We start from the raw sequence: 17588 nt of genomic DNA on the forward strand, positions 1-17588 counted from the left end.
TGGCCACTGAGCATAAGAGCTTTGGTGTCAAATTGCCTGAGTTCATAATTCTGGCTCCACAAGCCCTGTAACCTGGACCTAATTACTTTAACCTATTTGAGTCTCAGTTACCACATCAGCAAAGGCGAGGAAATATTTGCATTTTCCACCCACATTTCACTCACCAGAGCAAATCACATGGCTCCGTCTAACTTCAGGAGAGAAAAATAATCCTATCACAGGCCCAGAGAAATATTTATTGATGAGTCCTGATGATTACCACAATGGGTTAAGTATTCACCTCATAAGGTTGTTATGGGGATTAAATAAATTAGTAGGTGTAAAGTACCTAGCAGACTGCCTGGTAATCAGCAAATGTTAGCCATTAGAAGTGGTCAAAACACGTATATAAAGTAATGCAAAGGAATTATCTTTTCATTTGACAGGCTTAGATCACATGTTGATTATTGAGTGTCAGTTGTGCTTATCATTTGTAAAACCCATAATCTATTCGGCTATTCCCAAGCTGTTAGGGATAAAGAATAATTTTCTTATTGTGTAAAGCTTACCCTTTAAGTGCTAAAATATACAAAAAACATAAAACAAAAACAAAAAAAACACAACCTTTTGATGAGATTATTTCTAGAATACATTTCTCACTTTCTTGATTTATTTACAACATAATTAAATATTTCCTAGCTAACTCAAGATATCATTAGAAATATCACTATTTTATTGTGATGCAATACATTTATGTACTCAGAAACTATTCAATTATGCATACTTTAGGGTTCTTTGAGCCCATATGAAATGGCACCAGACTACTATGCCTTTTTTAAATTAATTAATTAATTTATTTATTTATGGAAGAAAGCAATAATATTCCAAATGAATGGCACTAGGCAAATTACATACAACAAATAACAGATTTAGATAGATTATCAGGTGTTCATTGGTTTCTCTCATAAGGATAAAACGCTTGAGGAAAATCTTGAGACTACTATTCCCTCCCTCTAAACTTTTAGCTTCTACATAGTATCAGATGTTAGAACTGGTAAAAAAGATAAATGCTATTAGATTAAAATAAAAATTTGTCTACAAAGCAAACTAGCAAAATCTGCAGTGACTCTTCAAAAAAGGCTTCCTTCGTTGGTAGTAATATCTTTTAGCACATATCCAGGACAGACTAAATCGAAACAGAATATTTCTGATACAGTAGCAATCCTTTCATATACTTTCACTAACTATTACAAAATTCCAAAAATACATAAATACTCCTTGTACCATGCGTTACGCACCAGTTGGGGGCAGACTGATGAAGTCATGGCTACCACTTTAACAGTCAAACACTGCACCTCGAGAGTTCTGCCATCTATCCACAGTGTATGGTGAGGGCTCGGAGAGGTGGCAAACGGCCTCTACACTGAAAATTTTGTAACAGAATGTCTCCAAATTAGAGGAGAGGGGGATACCCGGAGGGGAGGTAGGCAGGGTAAGAGAATTTTAAAATAATACTGCTTGGGAGTGTATATTTTAAGACAGCTGCTATGCCTTGTCTATCCTTTATCCTAATCTTGAATAACTGCATATTCATGCAAAATAAAATTTCTACTTTATAGGAAGAGGAGCAGTCTGTTAGGAAAAGCATATTCTGTTAGGGGAAGATGTGAAGACATCTCTCTTGTAAGTGACATTTACTTGGTGAGTCTTTTGGCTATGTCACTATATGCTATTTCAACCTCCATGTCACTGGGACAGGTATTGATGAATTCATCCCCACTATAAGCATTAGTTAAGTATCTCCAGATGCCAGTGATTCCTTTTGGGATATCAAAATTGTGGTACTTTTTGGCTACCATCTTGACAATGTGCAGTTTGGGCAGCAGGTTGCAATCAGCTAATGTCATTTCATTGCCATCCAGAAATTTACCTGTGGAAAATTTAATATCCTCCATACTATTCTCTTAAATTTCATCAGGGAGGGGAGAATTCAGATATTTATCCAGTTTCTGCAGTGTTTTCAAGAGACCCCTCTCCAGTGCTTCATTAGCCTCTGGCCTTGACTTCTTGACATATGCAGAGAATTTGGCAAAGATGTCCATTCCAGCAGTATTTGATTCTGGGTGTTTTGGTGAAAGCTTTAAGTACTTGGGAGGGCATAAGACTTCACGAAATTCCTCAATCCTATTTACATCCGTTTTGACTTCATTGTTGAAAGTTATAGATGGTGGGTGGGTCCCAGGAGCCAAGTTCTGCAGGGCTGCAGGCTTCCTTTTCAGGTCAACGGTAGTGACACTGAATATAACGCCTTTGAGCCAAAGAATCATGAAGAGCCTCTGGGAAAAGGGGCAGTTTCCTATGCTTTCACCGTCACTGCCAGCCTTGACGAAGAGCTCGATGATGGGCTCTTTGTCCTCCTCCTTCAGCCCGTTCAGTGGCATCGACAACGCCATGGCCGGCTTGGTGGGCTCCGCGGACGGCGGCGGCTGCTGCTCCGAGCTGCTCTGGCTGCCGGCTCCCGCCGCGCTGCGCTTCCCTCGAGAGTCCCCGAGTCGAGCTCGCAGCGGCCCCCGCGCCGCAGCACCGCCTCATGCCCCGCACTATGCCTTTTAAAGTCCTGTCTTTTTCAATAGTTTAAATTACTCCTTGATGCCAGCTTCCTGTATAATCAATATTCTTGACACTTTCTCTTCTTATTTGCTACTTCTCATTTGATGTGGTTGTAAATCTCAAGATAGGCTAGTAACAATCAACTCCCAATCTCAATAATTTAACACAAGTTTATTTCTTGCTCATTTTACATATCTAGCAGGGTTCAGCAAGGGAACAGGCTGGTGGGAGGCTCCATCTCAACATGCGCTTCTACCATCACCTCCGAAGAGGGAGGAAGGGCACAAGTGAACCGGCGACTGGCTGTCAAGGTTTATCCCGGGCACGCATCACTTCTATTCACACTTCACTAGCTAGAGCAAGTCACATGTCTCCAACTCATTTCAAGGGAGTGAGGAAGTGTGATCCTACCATGGGCCAGAAGGGGGAGGACCAGAAACATCTGGTGATGAGATCTAACAGTTATCACGATGGGTTTCGCAATCAAATAGCAAGTTGGGTTAGAATTGTGTTTAAAATCAGCAAATGAGCACAATGAATGACTCTAGCATATACATTTTGTGGTGTTTATTTGATTTTGCTTACTTCCTTCCCTTTTGTGTTTCAAAGAGTTTTTGGCAGATAGCATCTTCAAATAAGTGGGATTATACTGTACCCAGCACATGACATTACACATAGTATATGCTCATAACATATTGTTGATTTGACTTACATTCTAATGTCAATAGAAAAAAATTATTATAAGTGAAGGATTATGATTGACTTATTTCCTTTTTTTTTTTAATGCAATTTTATTGAGATATATTAAAAGGTATTTTGGCTTATTTCTATTATATAACTTTGAGGAACTGCTTAACTAGAAATTACATGCCCTTAGGGTGAAAGAAATGTCCTGTTTCGTTTGAAAAATTACATTTGGTAGTAATTTTTCCAATTTTTCTGTTTTCAGTACTCCCTCATAAAGGATCTCAATCATTAATACTTAAATTTAAAAAGGTTTTTATGATTAATTATTAGTGTGATTCAATATGACTCTATACATATACATATTGAGCAATTTACAACAGTTTCAAATGTGTTCCACATTCTGTTTCAAAGTGAGGCTGTTTTTCTTAATCATGTAGGTTATTAAATGTATGAGTTTCTCAAATGCTTTTCTAGTGAACTCCTTGCTTACTTGCTTTTCTTGTTTGTGAAAAAGAACAGAGGAGAACATGACATTCTTTTGGACAAATTGAGCAACTTAGATTGGTTATACAGCACCTAAAACAACTATAACATGTGCCAGTGGCTTTTCAAATCTATAATTTATATATCCGCTACCATTAGTAGTCTGATTTCACTTCATGCCATACTTGAATTTTTATATATAATTATTTTCTGCACCACCCCCATGGTTTTTGCAGGAACAACAGGGCAATGACAGATGGTTTAGGAGAGAAAAGCACTGGTTAATTGTGATGGCTACTCAGGAACACCATGGAGAACTTCATGTTTGGAGCAGCACGGTTTTGCTGGGAGCCTCCTCTGGAGTGAAGGGAGTAAGGAGGAACCAGGCCTAGTTTGGGGCACTGACAAACTGACTGGGGCCACAGGGCAACTGGTTGCCATGAAGGAGGGAAAGTTCAAAAGTGAGACTATCAATGTGGGCAATTTCCAATCTTTTCTGGGCTGAAGTTGGTGGCCCTGGGGATCAGATTAGATGTGAGGCAGCAAGTCAGGGCAAAGCATCAAGGCAGTTAGGGGTATCTATGTCATGAGCCAATCAAGAAATATATAGGGAGGACCTAAATTCATGCCAAATACTGTGCACATGGTCTCTGTTTTTACGGAGTTTCTGTTTCGGTAGTAGAGACAAATATTAAGCAAACAGAGATAAGTGCTACAAAGTTAACTAGTAAAAAGCTGAAAGACACAATGAGGACAGAGTTGGAGAGGCAGCAAAAAAGTAACCCTGAGGATATCGGATTTAAGATGAGGCCTGGAAAATAAGAAGGAATCAGCCAGGCCAAGGGGCAGAGGAAAAGCATTTTTAGGCAGAAAGAAAAATAACCATGAAGTAACCGTTATGATCTAAGGGCAATGTGAGTGGGGCAGGGTAGAGGGACCTGAGATAAGGAGGCTGAACTTTCAGAGGCCAGATCACCCAAAGCTTTATTATAGTCAACAGGAAGCCACTGAGGGGTTTCAGGCAACAGACTAACATGATCTGACTAGCAAATCACTGTGACTTTAGAAGCCCCTTCTGTGCCCCTCCTCAATTATATACCATCCCTAGAGGTGACCACTACTCTGACTTTTGTGACATTCATTCCCTTGCCATACTGCATAGTTTCGCTCCCTTAGGGATTACATAAATGGATCTCCATTACATGTAGAACATGATTCAGGTAGCTGTGTGGAGGATGGATTGGAGGTGGGAGAGATGATGGAGGCCGGACTAGGGTGTTGGAAGTAGAGATCAAGATCAGTAGAGACAGTGCACAGGAATTTGGAAAAAAGAGCATGGGGAGAAAAGGATCCGAGCTACAGAAGTGTTCAGCTCCGGGTCCTAGTCTCCGCTGGGCATGGAGGGAGTAATACACCAGGAGTCCAGGAAAAAAAGGGAGAAGGGAAGATGAAGCAGCCAGCAAACAAGCAAACTGAGAGTCAAACATAAAGGAGGCTGCATCCTTCTGCTTGAATAAATACCTGGAGCCCTATTACCCTCACTGCTATGGTACAGAGAACAGGGGAGCAGGCTCATTCCAGAATCTAGTTACTAGCCAGGAAGGGAGGGGCTGGGCCACTTTGCTTGGCTCTTCTTGGATCATGGCTTGGCAGAACTGAAGCTACAAATGGCAGATTTCATTACCTGAATGTGGGTCAGGGTTGGGTATCAGTACTGGGAAACTCAATACCTTTGAAGATTACAAGATAACAAATATTTATTGAGCATCAATAATGTTTTAGGAACTATTCTAGGTAATGGAGATACACCAATGAACAAAATAGACAAAAATCCTTGCCTTTGTGGAATTCATAATCTAGAGTGGGGAGACAAAAAAGAAAAGCAAAATAATTAAAATAATATAGTGAGAGATGGTGATAAGTGCTATAGAGCAAAAACAAAGTAGGGAAGGAAGATTTGGGGAGAGGTTTGCAAATTTAAACACTATCCTTTGGGAAAGTGGTACTGAATAGTGACCCGAAGGAGCAGAGTGAGCCTTGTGGATACCAGGTGAAAGAGAGCAAAGTACAAGTGCAAAGGTCCTGAGGTAGGGGTATGCCTAGCTTGTTCAAGGAACAGTTAAGGAGGCTAATGGAACAGAGCGAGCAAGAAGAGTAGTAGGAGGTCAGACAGGTGCCAGGCATTTAAGTATTGGAGAGGATTAGGAGACTACTGTAATGACTCTGGTTTTTCATTAAAGCAAATAAGTGTAGGCACTTGTTGGGGATGAGAAAAATTTCCCAGAGGCAGTCTCCTCCAGTTGAACCTTGTGTATTTGTTCAATTAGGAGCAGTGCTCCTCCTTTCAAAGTAGCTTCTCCTTCATCTCTGCCAACCTCAGGGGACTGCTGTTAATTCCATCTTTTTCATTGGGTTAATTTCCCTTGACAATCTGGGTTATGATTTCCCCATCCCACCCCACTAACAAATGCCTGCTGTTTGTTTGGAGTTGTGGTCTGATTTTTTTAAATGATATGTTGGCCTTTATTTCATTCTGCATGATGGATTTAATTACCTGTGGGGAATCGAATGTGAAATTTGGAGATAGATCTGATAGGACCAACCTTGTAACTGCACTCACTTTCCCACTGAACAGCCCCTCCCTTTACTGGCCTTTCTAATTCCTTTCTTTGAGCTCCAACCTCCTCGTGTTTATTCAGAAGAAACTTGCTATACTACAAGAAAAGTTACTGTTTCTTCTCCCTTTGCAGTGCCTGCTAAAGCTGGTTCTAGCTTTCTCTAGCCACTAGGGCATGCACAGTCAGGAGAAGCCCCAACCTAAAGTTACCTTTGCCTAATTATTAGTAAAAATCACACCCATCAAGCGGGCTAAGCCATCATTTTTGAACACATGTCGCATGAAGTAGCATGATTTGGAACTGTGCATGCTCCACTTAAGCCTGCCCCTTAACCCACATCACCTCACCTCATCCTAAACCACCACCCCTAGACCCACCTGCCAGAAACTGCATAAATATCCTAAGCCTCTTCAGCTCAGGGAGACAGATCTGAGGTTCACCTCTGTCTCGATGAGCTGCGCACAATAAACTGTCTTTTCTCAAAATCCTGGTGTCAAGGCATTAACCTCTGTGCATTGAACAGCAAGCCCACTTTGGACAATAACAAATGGCAACCCAGATGGGACTGTCTTAGAGACCCCTGCCCAAGTCTCCATGGCCCCCATGGGATGGAGATTTCTAGCTGCCAGTCTTGAGTGCCCACCTAGTGAAGTTAGTCTTGAGGCTCGACGACCAGTATTTTCTCCTGTTCCCGCCAGCATTATTGGCCCTACAGCATAGTTTCATTCTGAGAGGAGAAACAGTTCCAGGTACAGGTGTCTTCTGGGTGAATAACTTTGTTGTAGTGCCTACTGTTTTGCAAAATCTTGTGCCGTTATGCTGCCACAAGAGGTTGCAATTATCTATTGCCCTAGAAATCAAAGAAGGGAGGACCCGATAGCAAAAAGGAAACATTTAACAGATCGTGCAGCTAATAAGGCAGCTGAATTTCAACAGCCTACAACCATGGTAACTCTCATACTGAACATTTACTTAATGCCCTTCATACCAAAATATTCCTCCAATGACATACTGAAAGCCGAGGAATGGAGATTTCCTCCCAAACCGCAACACCTCTCACATCCACAGTGTAACCCAGAGACCCCAGGGGAACCTATAAAAGCCACCCTCAAAAGCCAGATTTATAACATGGAAGGAGTAGTATTAATTCCAGAAACTTAATGAAAAGAATTACAACACACCTGCATCACGGTACTCATTATGGAAAAGACGCCATGTAACAATGGCTATGAAAATGCATTGTTGGCCCTAACAGGAGAAGAACCATACAAAAGGTGACTCAAGAATGTCTTGTCTGGGCTAAAAATAATCCTAAGAGAAGTCCTCCACTGCCAATGAAGGGGGTCCAAGCGGGAGAAATAGAATCAGAGGAGTGCAGGCAAATAGATTTACAGTTACGCCAAAGCCCAGGGGAATTACAAATATCTCCTCATCTTTGTGAACAGTTTCTCAGGATGGGTTGAGGCATTCCCCTGTAGAACTGCGAGGGCATCTGAAGTGACTAAGGCATTACTAAGGGAAATTATTCCCTGGTTTGGAGTGCCAGACTCCAACCAAAGCATTAATGGAAGTGCCTTTATTGCCAGAGTCACCTGAGATGTGCTGGATGCCTCAGGCATTTATTGGAAGCTCCATACATCTTAGAGACCACAGTCCACAGGGAAGACAGAAAAGATGAGCCACACTCTAAAGAAAACTATAGTCAAAATTTGTCAAGAAACCAACCTGACCCAGGACAAAATTCTACCAGTTGCCTTGCTTAGGATAAGAGGAGCCCCCAGAGGCAGACTCAGATTGAGCCTCATAAAATAGTGTTTGGGAGACACTTCCTTAAAACCAATTGTAACAACAACCTAAATAATGAACATGTAATTGATGAATTAGGAACCAAAAAATGTGTCCAAACCATAGAAACCACTTTCTCTGCTATAAATCAATGTTTCTGATTGGCTCCTGTTTCCAACTGATGTTATTCTACGTTGTACAGATCTGGGGGACTGGGTGCTTCTTAGAAACTGGAAGACACAGAACCCAAATAGACAATTAGAAGCCCAATGAGATGGGACCTATCAGGTCTTGCTTGTTACTCACTCTTCTGTTAAGTTGCAGGGAATTTGGCCTTGGATTCATCACCCATGAGTGAAAGTTATTCCTACTCAAGAAGGTGACTCTTCACCTCTCTTCAGAAGCCCCAGTGAAGTTGTCAACACTAAAGCAAGACCATCATCCTAGCAGAAGTGCCTCCTCACTTCCCAGTTACACCTGTGAACATATCACAGCCCTGAAGCTATTTTTTAGAAGAACCAAAGATAAGTGATGATTAATGTAGACTGTACTACTTGGCTATATGTTCTTTTCCCCCTTATTAGTTGGATTCTTTTTACTATCTTTTATGAACTAAAGTCTGTCTGCCTCTTGTCCAGTAGTTAGAATAATTTTTTACAGCCTATAAGAATCACATGTTAAGGAATAAATATACCATATTCCTTCCAGGTGTGCTATTTGGAATTGAAGTTATAAGATTTTTAAAAAGAATGGCTTCACTTAATTACACTTGTAATTTTCTGATTTTTTAATGGTAGCCATTCTAATGGATGTGAAATGGATCTCATTGTGGTTTTGATTTGAATTTCCCTAATAGCTAAAGACTTTGAGCAACTTTTTAAGTGCTTTTTGGCCATTAGTATATTTTCTTTGGAGAAATGTCTGTTCAAGTCTTTTGCCCATTTTTAAATTGGTTTTTGTCTTTTTCTGTTGAATTGTAGGATTTCTATAAAGAAATATTCTTGATAGTAAATGCTTAACAGATGTGTGCTTTTCCAATATATTCTCCCATTCTGTTGGTTGTCTTTTTACTTTCATGATCAAGTCTTTTGAGGCATAAAAGTTTTAATTTTGATGATGTCTCATTTATCTATTTTTCTTTTGTTGCCTTGTGCTTGGAGTATAAAGTCTAAGAAACCATTGCCTAATACAAAATCCTGAAGATGCTTCCCTAGTTTTCTTCTAGGGGTTTTATAATTCCGATTCTTACATTTAGGTCTTTGATCCGTTTTGAGTTGATTTTTGTATATGGTGTGAAGTATGGTTCCTTCCACACCTTCAGTCTTTTGCATATGGACATCCAGCTTTGCCAGTACCATTTGTTGAAGCGACTATTCTTTCCCACTTGAGTGGACTTGGTAGCCTTGTCAAAAATCAGTTGGCATTAACGTGGACATATAATTGTAATAGTCCCTAGATTGTAAGTTCTTACAGCAGTTAACTCTATCCCTGAATTGTAATGCCTATCTCTAAACTTTGAGATGCTGATCCCCTAGTGTATAACCTGATTGGTCTCTGGAACAATGCATATCTCTGAGACACCTGAAACTCAGAGCTAGAGCTCGGCAGATAAGAATGTCAGTATTAGTGCATACAGCCACTGTCAAAAAAAAAAAAAAAAAAACAACTGAAAAAGAGCCCAGACTTCAATTAGTGATATGAATGAAGCAGGTCTGGTTAAGACCAGGGCAAGCCAGGCCAAAGGGTAAAGGTTGAAACTGATTGTGTTTTAAAACTTCAACTTCCATATGAGACCAAGGGAAGAGATATCTATTTGGTACAGGATCTAAATTTTCTAAATGGTACAACTCTACAGTCGATTTGTTCAAACACCACAATTGCATGGAACTTTGAGTAGGAAGTGAGATATGGTAGGTTAGTATAGGCTGGAGTGAAATAGTGACACATCCCAGAGTAATTGGGGCAGATAATAAAAAATATATTTACAGCCTCCCCCTCCCCAGCCCCGAGGATCTGGGGGAAGGTGTGGATGTGTTGGACATCCTCACCTGGACTGGTGTTGATGTTGTCACAAACACTGGGACTGGCGGTTTGTGCTGAACCCTCGAGCATGGGACTTGCCCTTATGAAGCTCTTTACCAGAAAGGAGAGTCTAAACTTGCATATAATTGTGCCTAAGAGTCTCCCCCTTAGTACCTCTTTGTTGCTCAGATGTGGCCCTCTCTCTCTCTAACTGAGCCATCTCGACAGGTGAACTCGCTGCCCTCCCCACACTATGTGGGACCCGACTCCCAGGGGTGTAAATCTCCCTGGCAATGCAGAATATGACTCCTGGGGATGAATGTGGACCCCGCATCGTGGGACTGAGAGTATCTTCTTGACCAAAAGGGGGATGCAAAATGAGATGAAATAGTTTCAGTGGCTGAGAGATTTCAAATGGAGTCGAGAGGTCACTCTGGTGGACATTCTTATGCACTATATAGATAACACCTCTTAGGTTTTAATGTATTGGAATAGCTAGAAGTAAATATCTGAAACTACCAAACTCCAACCCAGCAGTCTGGACTCCTGAAGACAATTATATAATAATGTAGATTACAAGGGGTGACAGTGTGATTGTGAAGACCTTGTGGATCACACCCCCTTTATCTAGTGTATGGATGAGTGGAGGAATGGGGATAAAAACTAAAGGACAAATGGGGTGGGATGGGGGGATGATTTGGGTGTTCTTTTTTCACTTTTATTGTTTATTCTTGTTCTGGTTCTTTCTGATGTAAGGAAAATGTTCAGAGATAGATTGTGGTGATGAATGCATAACCGTGTTATCATACTGTGGACAGTGGATTGTATACCATGGATGATTGTATGGTGTGTGAATGTATTTCAATAAAACTGAATTTAATAAAAAAAAATCAGTTGGCGATAAATGCGAGGGTTGATTTCTGAACTCTCAATTTCATTTTACTGGTCTATATGTTTGTCCTTATACCAGTACCATGCTGTTTTGATTACTGTGGCATTGTAATAAGTTGTAAGATCAAGAACCATGAGTCCTCTAACTTTGTTTTTCTTTCTCAGGATAATTTTCCCTATTCAGGACCCCTTACTCTTTCAAACAAATTTGATGATTGGCTTTTCCTTTTCTGCAAAGAAGGCTGTTGGAATTTTTATTGGGATTGCATTGAACCTGTAAATTGCTTTTAACAGAATTGACCTCTTAACAATATTTAATTTTTCAATCCATGAACATGGAATGTCCTTCCATTTATTTAGGTCTTTTAAAAATTTCTTTTGGCAATGTTTTGTAGTTTTCTGCACACAAGTCCTTTACATCCCTGGTTACATTTATTCCTAGATATTTTATTCCTTGAGTTGCTAGTGTAAATGGGATAGTTTTCTTGATTTCTTCTGATTCTTCATTACTACTGCATAGAAAAACCACTGATTTTTGTTGATCTTATACCCACCACTTTGCTGAATTTGTTTATTATCTCTAGTAGCTTTCTTGTGGATTTTTCAGGATCTTCTGTACAAAGGATCATGTCATCTGCAAATAGGGAGAGTTTCACTTCTTCCTTTCCAATTTGGATGCCTTTTATTTCTTCCTTTTGCCAAATTGCTCTAGCTAGAATTTCAATTAAAATGTTGAATAATGGTGATGACCGTGGACATCCTTGTCTTGTTTCAGATCTGAAAGGGAAAACTTTCAGTCTTCACCATTGAATATGATCTTAGGGATGGGTTTTTCATACATTCCCTTTATCAAGTTGAGGAAGTTACCTCCTATTCCTTGTTTTTTAAGTGTTTTCATCAAGAAGGGTTGCTGTATTTTGTCACATCTTTTCTGTATTAATGAGATGATCATGTGATTTTTCTCCCTTCATTATATTAATGTGGTATATTACATTAATTGATTTTCTTATGTTGAATCACTCTTGCATACCTGGAATATTTGATTGCTATGTATAGTTCGTTTAATGTGCTGTTGTTGGTTTTGGTTTGCTAGTATTTTCTGGGGGATTTCTGCATCTATATTATAAGGAATATTGGTCTGTAATTTCTTTTCTTGTGGTATCTTTTTGTGGCTTTGGTTTGAGGGTAATGTTAGCCTCACAGAATAAGGCCTTTTTAATTTGCAGGAAGAGTATTAGCAGAATTGGTGTTAATCCTTCTTGGAATGTTTGGTATAATTCACCTGTGAGACCTTCTGGTCCTGGACTTTTCTTTGTTGGGAGCTTTTAAATTACTGAGTCAATCTCTTTACTAGTATTGTTTCGTGGAGATCTATTTCTTCTTGAGTCAGTGTAGGTAGTTTGTGTGTTTCTAGGAATTTGTCCATTTCATCTAGGTTATCTAATTTGTTGGGGCACAGTTGTTCATGGGGTCAGTGTAGTAAGGTCCCTCTCTTTAGTTCTGATTTTTGTTATTTGTCTCCTCTCTCTTTTTTCTTTGTCAGTCTAGCTAAAGATTTGTAAATTTTACTGATCTTTTCAAAGAATGAATTTTTGTTTTTGTTTCTTTTAGTCTCTATTTCATTTATCTTCACTCTAATCTTTGTTACTTCCTTCTCCTCACTCTGGGTTTAGTTTGTTCTTCTTTTTCTAGATCTTCCAGGTTTGAGGTTAGGTCTGTTAATTGAACTCTTTCTCCTCTTCCTCCTCCTCTTTCCCTTTCTCTTCTTCTTCCTCATTTTCCTCCTCCTCCTCAATCTCTCCTCCTCCTCCTCCTTCTGATGTATCCAAACCACATGCCATTTTAATAGTTCATTTATAAATATTCAACAAACTTTTCCATGGGTTAGACATTAGCCAAAATGAAGGTAGGTGGGCATTATTTTAGATTTAATGCATTGACAATAAACTCCTTACCAAATGGAAAACTGTTGACCTGTCATAGCTAGCCAATTTGTGGGATATCATTCAAATGCACAAAAATAAAAAGTAGACACAGGAGGTGATTAACCTAGTAGATTTTGAATTAAGTAACAGCAAACACTATTTAAAAAATAACATGGCACAAATTTCCCTAATAGTGGTTTTGAAATTCTTATAAACAAGGGATGAGTTCACTAGCTTAAATATTTGAAATACAACTTTATTCTGATTGTAAATGAAAAGGCTTGGGAATGACTATAACAAGCAAGACTTCACCACTGAATATTGTGATGTGACTGTAGCAGTCTTATATTTGAAACTCAAAAAGGAAACAACTGTGTTCCAAAATAGGTCCAAAAAATGAAGGTTCTTTTAACTGCCACATTCACTCCGAAGCCCATTCATCTCCTTCAGCATCTCAAAAATTAAGCACATGCTCTGCTTAACTATACAATAAAGTGGCAACACACTGCACCACTGACATGACAATACAGTTGCCTATAAACTAGACTGCTGATGCTGGGCTCCAGCTTCCTTTTCTCACAGGTTGTCATTCTCATCCGGCAAATCAGTTGTCTGAGCAAGCTCTAAGTCATCTTCATACTGGGCTGCCAATGCTGGGTCAATGGCAACCTCTGGTGGGGCAAGAGCAGGCATGACAACAAATTCCAAGTTAGGGTCTCCAATCAGTTTTCTAGCGAGCCAAAGGAAGGGCTCTTCAAAGTTGTCGTTACTTTTGGCAGAAATGTCATAGTACTGAAGATTCTTCTTTTAGTGGAAGACAATGGATTTTGCCTTAACTTTCCTGTTCTTAATATCCACTTTGTTGCCACACAACACGATTGTGATGTTTTCACACACTCATACCATATCTCTATGACACTTAGGCATATTCTTGTAAGTAACTCTCAATGTTACATCAAACCTTATAATGGCACACTATTTGGATATAATAGGCATCTCTCAGTCCACCAAAATTCTCTTGACCAGCTTATCCCATACATTGAATCTGATAGGTCCTCTGTTGGTATGGAACACAAGGGGATGGACCTCAACACCCAAGATGTCTACATACTTCTCAAATCCACCAGTCAAATGATGTTTCAGAAATGTAATTTTTCTAGTACCACCATCGCCAACAAATAGAAGTTTAAATTAAACTTGGGGTTCTCCTTGGACAACCATCATGATGATTCTTCCAGAAGCATCTCCATCTCCCATTGACTGAACTCTTTCTTTGTTTTTAATGTAACCATTTAGATACATACATTTTCCTCTGAGCACAGCACTGCTTTCACTGTGTTGCATAAGTTTTCATATGTTGTGTTTTCATTTTCATTCATCTCAAGATACTTCCTCATTTCCTTTGTGATTTCTTCTTTGACCCATTGATTGCTTAAGAGTGTCTTTTTAACTTACATGTATTTGTGGATTTTCCACTTCTCTCTGTTATTGATTTCTAGCATCATTTCATTGTAGTCAGAGAAAATACGTTGTATAATTTCAATCTTTTAAAATTTATTGAGACTTGTTTTGTGACCCAACATGTTAGTCTATCCTGGAGAATGATCTATGTCCACTTGAGAAGAATGTATCCTCTGCTGTTTTGGGGTTCAATGTTCTGTATATATTTATAAAGTCTAGTTCACTTATCGTATTGTTCAAGTTCTCCATTTCCTATTAATCTTCTCTCTAGATGTTCTATCCATTAATGAAAGTGGTGAATTGAAGTCTCCACCCATTAATGTAGAGGTGTCTATTTCTCGCATCAGTTTTGTCACTGTTTGCCTCATGTATCTTAGGACACTGTTGGTAGATGCATAATGTTTATGACAGTTATTTCTTCATGGTATATATACCCTTTGATTAATATAAAGTGTCCTTATTTATCTCTTGTAACAGTTTTTGACCTAAAGTCTATTTTGGCTTCTATTAGTATAGCTACACCAGCTCTCTTTTGGTTACTACTTGAATGGTATCTTTTTTCAATCCTTTCAATTTCAACCTACTTGTGTCTTTGAATTTAAGGTGAATCTCTTGTAAACAACACATAGTTGGATTGTGCTTTTTATGCATCCAGCCAATCTGTGTCTTTTGATTGGGGAGTTTAATCCATCAACATTCAGTATAATTACTGATAAGGCAGGGCTTCAGCCATTTTGCCCTTTGTTTCTTATATGCTATATTCTTTTTGTCTTACTCTTCTTAAACTGGAGTCTTCTTTTTGTATAGTTGAGTTGATCTTTTGTGATGCAACTGATTAATCTCTGCTTCATTCCTGTTTCTGTACTTCTTTGCAGTTACCCTGGTGTCTGTATTAAACAACCTATATCTGTAACCTACTAGTTCAAAAAGATATCAACTTAATTTCAATAGCGCACACAATCTCTGTTCCTATACTCCTCCATTTCCCTTCTTTATGTTGCTTTTGTCACAATTACCTCTTAATATTTTGCTTGTCCATATCATGGAAATGAGATTATTCCTTATTCAATTGCTTTTTAAATCTTATAGGAAATAAAGAGTAGAGTTACATACTAAGAATACCATACTATTGGTTTTTGAGTTTACCCATGTAACTACCTATAATTACTAGAGATCTTCATTTCATACTATTCCAAGCTATCTCTTGTCCTTTCCTTTCAACCTGAATAAATCTCTTTAGCATTTCTTATAGGGAAAATCTCTTGGTGACAAACTCTCACAGTTTTTGTTTATCTGTGAATGCCCTGAACTCTCCCTCATTTATGAAGGGCAGTTTTGCCAGATAAAGGATTTTGGCTAGCAGTTTTTCTCTTCTAATACCTTAAATATGTCATACCACTGCTTTCTTGCCTTCATGATTTCTGATAAGAAATCAGCATTTAGTTTTATTGAGGATCCCTTGTATGTGATGAATCTCTTTTCTCTTGCTGCTTTCAGAATTCTCTTTTCATCTTTGGCATATGAAATTTTGATTAGTATAGTGTCTAGAAATAGGTCTACTAGGGTTTATCCTGTTTGCTGCTCATGGGCTGCTTGGACAAGTATATTTATATCTTTCATAATATTTGGGAAATTTCTCGCCATTATTTTCTCCAAAATTCTTTCTGTCTCTTTTCCCTTCTCATCTCCTTCTGGGACTCCCATAAACTGTATGTTGGTATACTTCATGCTGTTCCACAGGGCCCTTAGGCTCTACTCACTTTTTTTTCTATTCATTTCTCCGTCTGTTCTTCTGACTGTATGATTTTGAATGGCCTGTCTCCTACTTCACTAATTCTTTCTTCTGCCTGTTTAAATTTGCTGTTGAACATTTCTAGTTAATTTTTAATCTCCCCTATTGTGTTTTTCATCCCCGTAAGTTCTGTTATGTTCCTTTTTAAACTTCCTAATTTTTCTTTTATTCACACACCATCTTCCTTATATCCTTTAGTTCTATATCCCAATTTAGTTTATTTCAATCCATATTTTCCTTTAGCTCCTTGAACGGATTTAGGAGGTTTGTTGAAGTTATATGTACCCCCAGAAAAATATGTTCTTAAATTTAATCCATTCCTGTGGATGTGAACCCATTGTAAGTAGGGCTTTTTGATGAGGTTACTTCAGTGAAGGTGTGACCCACCTCATATGGGATGGGTCTTAATCCTATTACTGGAGTCCTTTATAAATGGAATGAATACAGAGAAAGAGGAAAAAATGCCACAGAAGGAAGAAGCTGAAAGCAATGAAACCTGGAAGAGAAGGGAGAGACCACAGGTGCCTTACACGTGGCAGAAGAGCCAAGGTTCACCAGCAACCAGTGTTCAAGAAGAAAGTGTCACCTTGATGATGCCTTGATTTGGACATTTTCCCTGCCTCAAAATTGTAAGTAAATAAATTTCCATTGTTTAAGTCACACCATTTCATGATATTTGCTGTGGCAGCCTAGGAAACTAAATAGGAGTTCTGACTGAACATCTTTGATTGTTGTTGCACTGTTTTCTCTTAAGTTTTAATTTATTCCCTTAAATAAGCCACCTCTTCCTGCTTCTTTGTATGGCTTGTGGTCTTTGGTTGATGTCTGGACATTCAATTGTTTTGATGTGCTAACTCTGGAAGTCAGTCTATCCCTCTTGTCCAAGGTTTCAGTGTAGATTGGATGGGTTTAAAAGCTCTTCTTTAAAGCTGTGTCAGTTTATACTGAACCATTAGAGTAGTCTATATTCAACAGTTTGGATTTTCTCATGTCTTTCTGCACCTGCCTCTTGCCGTGCTCTTGTGCAGTAACTTAAGTTTACCCTATTATGAACAATTGTTTCCCATCTGGGGGAGGATTTCCTTTCTTCTGTTCCTCCTCTGGGAGCCCTGAGCTGTTCTTTTGTTTTTCATACAAATTTTCCTCCCTAGTGGCTATGATTTATTCAACTCCTGTCCCACACTCTGGGCTACCTTTGCACTCCAGCTTTCAGCCCTCAATCTGCCTTGTCTTACAGCAGTTCAGTTCCCCTTTTTAATGAGGCTTTTCTGCCTCTAGTAACTTCCATGTTAGGGGATCGCAACCCATGGTGCCAGATGGGGTCAGTTTTCAAAA

The 17588-nt window shown here is 39.0% G+C and overlaps 1 protein-coding gene and 1 pseudogene across 1 annotated transcript in view; both read right to left on the bottom strand.

Annotated features, from left to right (window-relative positions):
* The window catches only part of PDE11A (phosphodiesterase 11A), a 457660-nt gene that overhangs the window by 152657 nt on the left and 287415 nt on the right, over nucleotides 1-17588 (bottom strand). The window lies entirely within an intron of this gene.
* Nucleotides 1630-2561, bottom strand: LOC119544012 (annotated as a pseudogene).

The sequence above is a fragment of the Choloepus didactylus genome, chromosome 9, assembly GCF_015220235.1.
Source record: "Choloepus didactylus isolate mChoDid1 chromosome 9, mChoDid1.pri, whole genome shotgun sequence".
In the NCBI taxonomy this organism is placed as follows: Eukaryota; Metazoa; Chordata; class Mammalia; order Pilosa; family Megalonychidae; genus Choloepus; species Choloepus didactylus.